Below are 11,462 nucleotides of genomic sequence, written 5' to 3' on the forward strand. Positions count from 1 at the left end.
CTGGAAAAATAGGATTTTTGGTATAATTTCCTTCCACAGTTGATCTTCCGAAATATTGCGTTCTGACGGTGCTTTTTCCAGCAGAATCCTGGCTCCGGTGCTTGATCCTCCAATAATGATGAAACATGCAAAATAGATGAAATAACATAAGTATTGTGTCCAAATATGAAATATATCAATGAATAACAGCAAATTATGATATAAAATAGTGATGCAAATTGGACGTATCAACTCCCCCCAAGCTTAGACTTCGCTTGTCCCCAAGCGAAACTGAACTCAGTAAACAGGACCACATGTTTATGGAGTGAAGAGTCGATAAATAAAATACGGACAAGAAGCATCATATTTATTCACACAAGACATTCTAGTAAACAACTTCCTCATATAACTCAACCTGAAACAAGTATAAGGTAATCACAAATAAAGGTGCATAAGAAATCATAGTTGGTGATGGCAAACTTCGTTCTTGGTCAGAGAACAATTAACAGGTTATACTTATCTATCGAGCAATGCTCTCATGTTAAAGTTTATATTGCACAACTTGCATACTCAATCATAATAGTCTCCTCGTAATCATTGATAACTTGCAAAGCTATATTCATTCAGATAAAACTTGTACTAAACAAGGAAGAATAAAAGACATGATGAAACAGATCACAGTATAATGGTTTGATCACAACTACTCAAATGCTTGCTTGAGATGGAGAGGAATAGGTTTACTGACTCAACATAAAGTAAAAGACAGGCCCTTCGCAGAGGGAAGCAGGGATTAAATCATGTGCTAGAGCTTTTCAGTTTTGAAATCATATAGAGATAATAAAAGTAACATTTTGAGAGGTGTTTGTTGTTGTCAACGACTGGTAGCGGGTACTCTAACCCCCTTGCCAGACAACCTTCAAAGAGCGGCTCCCATTTTATTTTTATTTTGTGTGGCACTCCTTCCAACCTTTCTTTCACAAACCATGGCTAACCGAATCCTCGGGTGCCTGCCAACAATCTCATACCATGAAGGAGTGCCTTTTTATTTTGGTTTTATTATGATGATGACACTCCCCCCCAACCTTTGCTTACACAAGCCATGGCTAACCGAATCCTTCGGGTGCCGTCCATCAATCACATACCATGGAGGAGTGTCTATTTAGTTTAATTAATTTGGGACTGGGAATCCCATTGCCAGCTCTTTTTGCAAAATTATTGGATAAGCGGATGAAGCCACTAGTCCATTGGTGAAAGTTGCCCAACAAGATTGAAAGATAAAACACCACATACTTCCTCATGAGCTATAAAACATTGACACAAATAAGAGATAGTATATTTTGAATTATTTAAAGGTAGCACATGAAGTATTTACTTGGAATGGCAGAAAATACCATGTAGTAGGTAGGTATGGTGGACACAAATGGCATAGGTTTGGGTTAAGGTTTGGATGCACGAGAAGTATTCCCTCTCAGTACAGGTCTTTGGCTAGCAAGGTTAATTAGCAAGCATAAGAGTCGAGGGAAACAAACAAATATACATGTGATAGAAACAATCCATGCATCTTCCTTATAAGCACAAACAATTTTAACTTCAGAATAATAAGCTATGAGCTAACAAGAAAGAAAGACAATGAAACAACTACATGTATTTCTCTTTTCTACTTAAACCTCAAAGTATTGTTGCTATTGACCAATGCTAAAATTGCCAAAACCAAATAGATTTATTCAATGCTCCCAAAGTGATACCATTACTATCAACAAGGTAAATTATATAATAGAGATTGCAAACTAAAATAAGATGTGCAATATGTAAATGATAAGACTTCTCATTAATATTCCATCACGATAACTCACACCAAGGGATACATAGACAACCAACTAAAGGAGAGATACTTCCAAACTGCAACCCATCTCATATGATAACTTCCCTACTCATGATATGACACTACTTGACAATGAAAAGTAAAAGGTAGTGATGATGTGATACCGCGGCACTCCCCCAAGCTTGGAACAAACCAAGGGGATGCCAATACCGATGATGAATTACTCCTTCGGCGATGGTGGTGATGAATTCCTGACAAGCTTCTCAACAAGCTCCTGAAGCTCAACAATCTTGTATGTGAGGTTGCGAATCATCTCCGAATTGTGCTCGACGCGGTTAAGAAGTATGTCCGACGGTGAGTCCCAATTCTTGGAGTTATTTCCCCACTCTTCACCTTCAGGCTTCGTCCTTCCTGCAGCGTTAGAACGATCTATATCCCAATTGCTGGGCAATGCTGCCCTGGGAATCCTTTCAATTTGATTATTGAAAATTAGATTGCGGAAGGGATGATGAGTGCCTGAGAAAGATGTCTTCGGAGCTAGGTAATGACGTGGAACCCCTCCTCCGGTGCGAATTCTTGCACTCTTGTTTGCACTGAAGGGATTGTCCACCACCTTGACGCTTGCGATGGTAGCACGCGAGTGTGCACGCGAGTCTTCCTCCACCTCTTCTTCATCTTCTTCCTTGACGCTCTTGTCTTCCTCTTTCCACTCAAGATCTTGATTATCTTCATCCGGAAGCTCATTGCCTTTGTTCTTGGAGACCATGGTGCTTCTAAACTGAAAACAGATCCTGGCAGAAACAGCTCGAAACAAAACACGTCGAGAAAACGATATACGGACCTCCAGGGGTCCGGGGGATTATATAGCAAAAAATTTCACGACAAAAGGAAAGTACCAGATCGAACCAGAGTCGGAAAGGGACGACGAGGCGGCCAAACCATAGGGCGGCGCGGGCCCAGGCCAGGCCGCGCTGGCCTATGGTGGCACGCCCTCGTGCGTCTCCTCCACTCCGTTTCGATCTCGTAATTTTTCATATTTTCCAAAAACAGCAAAAATATTGTTCGGAAAGTAAATTGCGAACTTTTCATTACGATCTTGTTACCTATTGAGTCGAGTTAAGTGAATTTGTCAATTTGTCCTTTGATGAAAGCCTCCGGTGTCTCCACTCGAATAATATCAACATCAACATTATAAGAATCACCTGAGATATAATGCTTGAGTCTTTGTCCATTCACCACTTGCGTGGCATTGCCTTGGAGAGAGCTAATTTTAATTGCTCCTGAACGATACACCTCCTCAACAACATACGGTCCTTCCCATTTCGAGAGTAATTTCCCTGCAAAGAATCTGAGACGAGACTGATACAATAGGACTTTATCCCCAATATTAAATTCTCTTTTGATAATCCTTCTATCATGCCATTTTTTAACTTTCTCTTTAAAGAGCTTAGCATTTTCATAAGCTTCACTTCTCCATTCATCTAGAGAACTCAATTGCAACAACCTCTTATTACCGGCAAGTTTAGGATCTTTATTTAATTCTCTAACAGCCCAATAAGCTTTGTGCTCTAGTTCTAAAGGTAAATGACAAGCTTTCCCATAAACCATTTTATAAGGTGACATTCCCATGGGGTTTTTATAAGCAGTTCTATAAGCCCAAAGTGCATCCTTCAATTTACTATCCCAATTCTTTCTAGTTTTATTAACAGTCTTTTGCAAGATAGATTTAATCTCTCTATTTGATAATTCTACTTGCCCACTAGTTTGAGGATGATAGGCAGAAGCAATTCTATGATTAATACCATATCTAGCAAGAGTTTTTCTAAAACCACCATGAATAAAATGAGAACCTCCATCAGTTATAATATATCTAGGAACTCCAAATCAAGGAAAAATAATATCTAAGAGCATTCTTAAAGAGGTCTCACCATCAGCACTTTTTGTAGGTATGGCTTCCACCCATTTAGTAACATAATCAACAGCAACAAGTATATGAGTGTTACCTTCTGAAGAGGGAAAAGGTCCCATGAAGTCAAATCCCCAATAATCGAATGGTTCAATAACAAGAGTATAATTCATAGGCATTTCATTGCGTCTAGAGATATTACCAACCCTTTGGCATTCATCACAAGATAAAATAAACTTCCTTGCATCTTTGAAGAGAGTTGGCCAATAAAAACCTGATTGTAGAACCTTTTGCGCGGTTCTTTCTCCGGCGTGATGTCCTCCATAAGCACTACCATGACATTTACTCAATATCTCCCGTTGTTCATATTCGGGAACACATCTTCGCAGAATACCATCCACTCCTTCTTTATATAAGTGTGGGTCATCCCAGAAATAATGCCTCAAGTCATAAAAGAATTTCCTCCTTTGCTGAGCTGAAAAGGTTGGAGGCAAGTACTTGGAAACAATAAAGTTAGCATAATCAGCATACCAAGGACTGTCTCGCGAACTCACCTTTATTGCAGCCAATTGTTCATTTGGAAAACTATCATTAACAGGAACAGGATCATAAGCAATATTTTCCAATCTAGACAAATTATCAGCAACAGGATTATCAGCACCTTTCCTATCTACAATATGTAAATCAAATTCTTGCAACAGAAGTACCCATCTAATAAGCCTTGGCTTAGCATCTTTCTTTTGCATAAGGTATCCGATTGCGACATGATCAGTATGTATAGTAACTTTTGAATCAACAATATAAGATCTAAACTTATCACAAGCAAAGACTACAGCTAACAATTCCTTTTCAGTAGTAGCATAATTTCTTTGAGCAGCATCAAGAGTTTTACTAGCATAATGAATAACATTTAGTTTTTTATTTACCCGCTGTCCAAGAACAGCGCCTACAGCAAAATCACTAGCATCACACATAATTTCAAATGGTAAATTCCAATCAGGAGGTTCAACTATAGGAGCAGTTGTTAAGGCTTTCTTTAGAGTTTCAAAAGCTTCCTTACAATCATCATCAAAAACAAAAGGTACATCTTTTTGAAGAAGATTAGTAAGAGGCTTTGAAATCTTGGAGAAGTCTTTAATAAACCTCCTATAAAACCCAGCATGACCAAGAACACTACGAATACCTTTAACATCCCTGGGATAGGGCATCTTCTCAATTGCTTCAACTTTAGCTCTATCAACTTCAATACCTCTCTCGGAAATTTTATGTCCCAATACAATTCCTTCATTAACCATAAAGTGGCATTTCTCCCAATTAAGAACAAGGTTAGTTTCTTCACATCTCTGCAAAACTTTATCGAGGTTCCGCAAGCAATTATCAAAAGAATTCCCATAGACAGAAAAATCATCCATGAATACCTCTACAATACTTTCGCAAAAACCATGAAAAATAGCAGACATGCATCTTTGAAAAGTAGCAGGAGCATTACACAAACCAAAAGGCATACGTCTATAAGCATAAGTTCCATAGGGACAAGTGAAAGTGGTTTTCTCTTGATCCTTAGTTTTAACAGCAATTTGTGAAAATCTAGAATAACCATCAAGAAAATAAAAATGAGTATTTTTAGATAACCTTTCTAACATTTGATCAATAAAAGGCAAAGGGTAATGATCTTTTTTAGTAACCTTATTAACTTTTCGATAATCAATGCACATTCTATACCCTACAACTACTCTTTGAGGTATGAGCTCATCATTATCATTAGGCACAATAGTCATTCCTCCTTTCTCAGGAACACAATGCACAGGACTAACCCATCTACTATCAGCAATAGGATATATAATACCAGCTTCAAGAAGTCGTAATACCTCATTTCTTACCACATCCTTCATCTTAGGAATTAGGCAATGACTGGGTTCAACAACAGGCTTCGCATCTTCTTCCATATTGATGGCGTGTTGGCAAATAGAGGGAGAAATCCCCTTCAAATCATCAAGAGTGTAGCCAATAGCACTTCGGTGTTTCTTCAATATTTGCAATAATCTTTCTTCTTTAAACTCTGTAAGCTTAGAACTAATAATAATAGGATATATTTTCTTATCATCAATATGAGCATATTTAAGATTATCAGGCAATGGTTTTAAATCAAAGACAGGATCTTCCTTTGGTGGCGGTGTTGTACCCAGATCTTCCACCGGTAAATCATGCTTGAGAATAGGTTGGCGAAGAAAAATTTCCTCAAGCTCATCTCTTTCCTTCCTAAAAACATCACTCTCGCTATTCTCCAAATGTTGCTGCAAAGGATTATTAGGAACAAGAACAATAGATGCACACTGTTCCATTTTAAAATCATTATTAGGCAAATCAGCTTTATAAGGAGTTTTGGTAAATTTGGAGAAGTTAAACTCATATGATTCACCAGCAAATTTAGTCAAAATTTTCTCTTTCTTGCAATCTATAATAGCTCCACAAGTATTTAGAAAAGGTCTACCAAAAATAATAGGACAATAATCACTAGCAGAAGAACCAAGTACCAAAAAGTCAGCGGGATATTTAATCTTACCACATAGAACTTCCACATCTCGAACAATACCAATTGGAGAAATAGTTTCTCTATTAGCCAGCTGAATAACCACATCAATATCTTCAAGTTCACAAGAACCAATTTCGTGCATAATCTCCGTGTAAAGCTCATAAGGAATAGCACTAATACTTGCACCAATATCACATAAACCATAATAGCAATGATCACCAATTCTAACAGATAGTATAGGAACACTAGCTTGCTTGGGTTTATTAGGATGTGAAACAATATTAGAAGCATCTTCACAGAAAATAATATGACCTTCCTCCAATTTTTCAGTCACAAGATCTTTAACTATTGCAACAGCAGGTTCAACTTTTATTTGTTCTTCAGGTTCTATAGGTTTCTTTTCACTTTTATGAACCGCACTATTTATAACAGAGTACTCCTTCATTTTAGCAGGGAAAGGAGTTTTTTCAATATAAGCTTCAGGAATAACATGATCAATAGTTTCAACTACAACGCATTTATTAATAGATGAATCAATTTTATCTTTATACGGTTCATGATACTTATCAAAATTCTTCTTAGGCAATTCATAATGAGAGGCAAAAGCTTTATAAAGATTTGCAGCAACTTGAGAATCAAGACCATAAGTAGCACTCATATTACGAAATTTATCAGTATCCATAAAAGCTTCAATGCATTTGTAATCATAATTTATACCTGATTCTCGATCTTTGTCGATCTCCCATCCTTCAGTATTTTCCTGGATCCGATTAAGAAGGTCCCTTTTAAACTCTTCCTTATTGCGCGTGAATGATCCAGAACAAGAAGTATCCAGCAAGGTCTTGTCTTCAAAAGAAAGTCTTGCATAGAAATTATCAATAATAACATTACCAGGAAGCTCATGAATGGGGCATTTGAGCATTAAAGACTTCAATCTCCCCCAAGCTTGGGCAATACTCTCTCCATCATGAGGCCAAAAATTATATATGCGATTCCGATCCTTGTGAATTTCACTTGGAGGATAGAACTTAGAATAAAACCGGGGCACAATATCATTCCATTCAAGAGAATCCCCATTATCCAGTAATTTATATCAATGCGCTGCTTTACCAGACAGCGATATAGCAAATAGTTTCTTCCTCACTTCATCCATAGCAATACCTGCACACTTGAATAAACCGCATAATTCATGCAAGAACAATAAATGATCTCCAGGATGGACAGTTCCATCCCCTGTATAACGGTTATTCACTACGCGTTCAATAATTTTCATAGGTATTTTGTATGGTATCTCTTCTTTACCTGGCGCCTCATCCACTACCTTTGCAGTAGTAGCAGATTTTCCAAATAAACATTCGAGAGAAGATCTCTCCATAATGAATTATGGCAGCAGGCAGAAATAAAATCAGCACAAACAGTAGATATTTCCCTTACCAATTCCACTTACTAATAGCGCTTCACTCCCCGGCAACGGCGCCAGAAAATAGTCTTGATGACCCACAAGTATAGGGGGTGTATCGTAGTATTTTCGATAAGTAAGAATGTCGATCCCAACGAGGAGCGGAAGGTGTTGACAAGCAGTTTTGATGAAAGATTCACTGTAAATGCTCACAGACAAATATTCAGGGGGTTTTGATATAACAGATGAATAAAATACGAGTAAGTAAAGTGCGAGAGTAACAATTGCAGCGAGTGGCCCAATCCTTTTTAGCACAAAGGACAAGCCGGTTTGTTTACTTATAATGACCAAATGTTCTCGAGGACACACGGGATTTTAGTCTAGTGCTTTCGCTACATACGACTAAATAATCTTCATTGTTATGATAAGTGTTGTGTGGGTGAACCTATGCTAATGTACCGCCCTTCCTAGGACTAATACATACTTGTGATTATACCCCTTGCAAGCATCCGCAACTACAAGAAAGTAATTAAGAATAAATCTAACCACAGCCTTAAACTCTGAGATCCTGCTATCCCTCCTGCATCGATATACCAACGGGGGTTTAGGTTTCTGTCACTCCGGCAACCCCGCAATTGGCAAACGAGTACAAGATGCATTCCCCTAGGCCCATAAAGGTGAAGTGTCATGTAGTCGACGTTCACATGACACCACTAGAAGAATAACACCACAACTTAAATATCATACCATTGAATATTACTCAACCATAGTTCACTACTAACAGTTAGACTTCACCCATGTCCTCAAGAACTAAACGAACTACTCACGAGACATCATATGGAACATGATTAGAGGTGATATGATGATGAATAACAATCTGAACATAAACCTTGGTTCAATGGTTTCACTCAATAGCATCAACAACAAGTAGAAATCGATACCGGGAGAGTTTCCCCTATCAAACAATCAAGATCAAACCCAAATTGCTACGGCGGTGACGATGTCCAGCGGTGGAGACGGCGGTGATGATGGTGGAGATGATGATGATGGTGATGGAGATGATGTCCAGCTCGATGACGGTGACGATGGCGTCGATTTCCCCCTCCGGGAGGGAATTTCCCCGGTGGATCTCAGCCTGCCGGAGAGCTCTTTTCTCTCTAGTGTTCTCCGCCCCGCAGAGGCGGCTGTAACTCTTCGTGAGGTACCCTCTGTGGCTTAGGTCTTCGGGACGAAGGGTTTCGCGAAGAAAAGGAGGCGAAAGAGGCTGTGGGGCCCCCACACCACAAGGTGGCGCGGCCAGGCCATGGGCCGCGCCGGCCTGTGGTCTGGCCCCACCTTGGGTCTTCTCAGCTCCCCCTTCTGGCTTCCTTCGTCATCTGGAAAAATAGGATTTTTGGTATAATTTCCTTCCACAGTTGATCTTCCGAAATATTGCGTTCTGACGGTGCTTTTTCCAGCAGAATCCTGGCTCCGGTGCTTGATCCTCCAATAATGATGAAACATACAAAATAGATGAAATAACATAAGTATTGTATCCAAATATGAAATATATCAATGAATAACAGCAAATTATGATATAAAATAGTGATGCAAATTGGACGTATCAACGCATCACACCTTCCACTTGGGGTTCCCAATGGTCGCGTGCTGTACGCGTGTCACTCTTCCTCTTAATGAGAAAGGAAACAATTTTAATTTTATAATGTCACCATCTACATCCTTATACTTTTGCATTTCACATAGTTCAACAAAATTATTAAGATGGGCAGCAGCATCATCAGAACTAACACCAGAAAATTGCTCTCGCATAACAAGATTCAGTAAAGCAGGTTTAATTTCAAAGAATTCTGCTGTAGTAGCAGGTGGAGCAATAGGTGTGCATAAGAAATCATTATTATTTGTGGTTGTGAAGTCACACAACTTAGTATTTTCAGGAGTACCCATTTTAGCAACAGTAAATAAAACAAACTAGATAAAGTAAATGCAGGTAACTAATTTTTTTGTGTTTTTAATATAGCAAACAAGATAGCAATTAAAGTAAAACTAGCAACTAATTTTTTTGTGTTTTGATTTAGTGCAGCAAACAAAGTACTAAATAAAATAAAGCAAGACCAAAACAAAGTAAAGAGATTGGAAGTGGAGACTCCCCTTGCAGCGTGTCTTGATCTCCCCGGCAACGGCGCCAGAAAACAGTCTTGATACGCGTACAGCACGCGACCGTTGGGAACCCAAAGAGGAAGGTGTGATGCATACAGTGGCAAGTTTTCCCTCAGTAAGAAACCAAGGTTTATCGAACCAGTAGGAGCCAAGAAGCATGTTGAAGGTTGATGGCGGCGGAGTGTAGTGCAGCGCAACATCAGGGATTCCAGCGCCAACGTGGAACCTGCACAACACAACCAAAGTACTTTGTCCCAACGTAACAGTGAGGTTGTCAATCTCACCGGCTTGCTGTAACAAAGGATTAGATGTATAGTGTGGATGATGATTGTTTGCAGAGAACAATAGAATGAGTATTGCAGTAGATTGTATTCGATGTAAAAGAATGGACCGGGGTCTACAGTTCACTAGAGGTGTCTCTCCCATAAGAATAAGCATGTTGGGTGAACAAATTACAGTTGGGCAATTGACAAATAAAGAGGGCATGACCATGCACATACATGTTATGATGAGTATTGTGAGATTTAATTGGGCATTACGATAAAGTACATAGACCGCTATCCAGCATGCATCTATGCCTAAAAAGTCCACCTTCAGGTTATCATCCGAACCCCCTCCAGTATTAAGTTGCAAACAACAGACAATTGCATTAAGTATGGTGCGTAATGTAATCAATAAATACATCCTTAGACATAGCATTGATGTTTTATCCCTAGTGGCAACAGTACATCCACAACCTTAGAGGTTTCTGTCACTCCCCCAGATTTAATGGAGACATGAACCCACTATCGAGCATAAATACTCCCTCTTGGAGTTACAAGCAAAAACTTGGCCAGAGCCTCTACTAGCAACGGAGAGCATGCAAGATCATAAACAACACATAGATAATAGATTGATAATCAACATAACATAGCATTCATTTATTCATCGGATCCCAACAAACACAACATGTAGCATTACAGATAGATGATCTTGATCATGTTAGGCAGCTCACAAGATCCAACAATGATAGCACAATTAGGAGAAGACGACCATCTAGCTACTGCTATGGACCCATAGTCCAGGGGTAGAGTACTCACTCATCACTCCGGAGGCGACCATGGCGGTGAAGAGTCCTCCGGGAGATGATTCCCCTCTCCGGCAGGGTGCCGGAGGCGATCTCCTGAATCCCCCGAGATGGGATTGGCGGCGGCGGCGTCTCTGGAAGGTTTTCCGTATCGTGGCTCTCGGTACTGGAGTTATTATCGACCAAGGCTTAAGTAGGCGGAAGAGGTAGGTTTAGGGGCGCCACGAGGGGCCCACACCACAGGCCGGCGCGGCCAGGGCCAGGGCCGCGCCGCCCTGGTGTGTGGCTGCCTCGTCGCCCCACTTCGTTTCCTCTCCGGACTTCTGGAAGCTTCGTGGAAAAATAAGATCCTAGGCGTTGATTTCTCCAATTCCGAGAATATTTCCTTACTAGGATTTCTGAAACCAAAAACAGCAGAAAACATCAACTGGCTCTTCGGCATCTCGTTAATAGGTTAGTGCCGGAAAATGCATAAATATGACATAAAGTATGTATAAAACATGTAGGTATCATCAATAAAGTAGCATGGAACATAAGAAATTATCAATACGTTGGAGACGTATCAAGGTCCAGGTAACCTCCAGAATAGGTACGTGTAGT

Source organism: Lolium perenne, chromosome 1 (genome assembly GCF_019359855.2).
Source record: "Lolium perenne isolate Kyuss_39 chromosome 1, Kyuss_2.0, whole genome shotgun sequence".
In the NCBI taxonomy this organism is placed as follows: domain Eukaryota; kingdom Viridiplantae; phylum Streptophyta; class Magnoliopsida; order Poales; family Poaceae; genus Lolium; species Lolium perenne.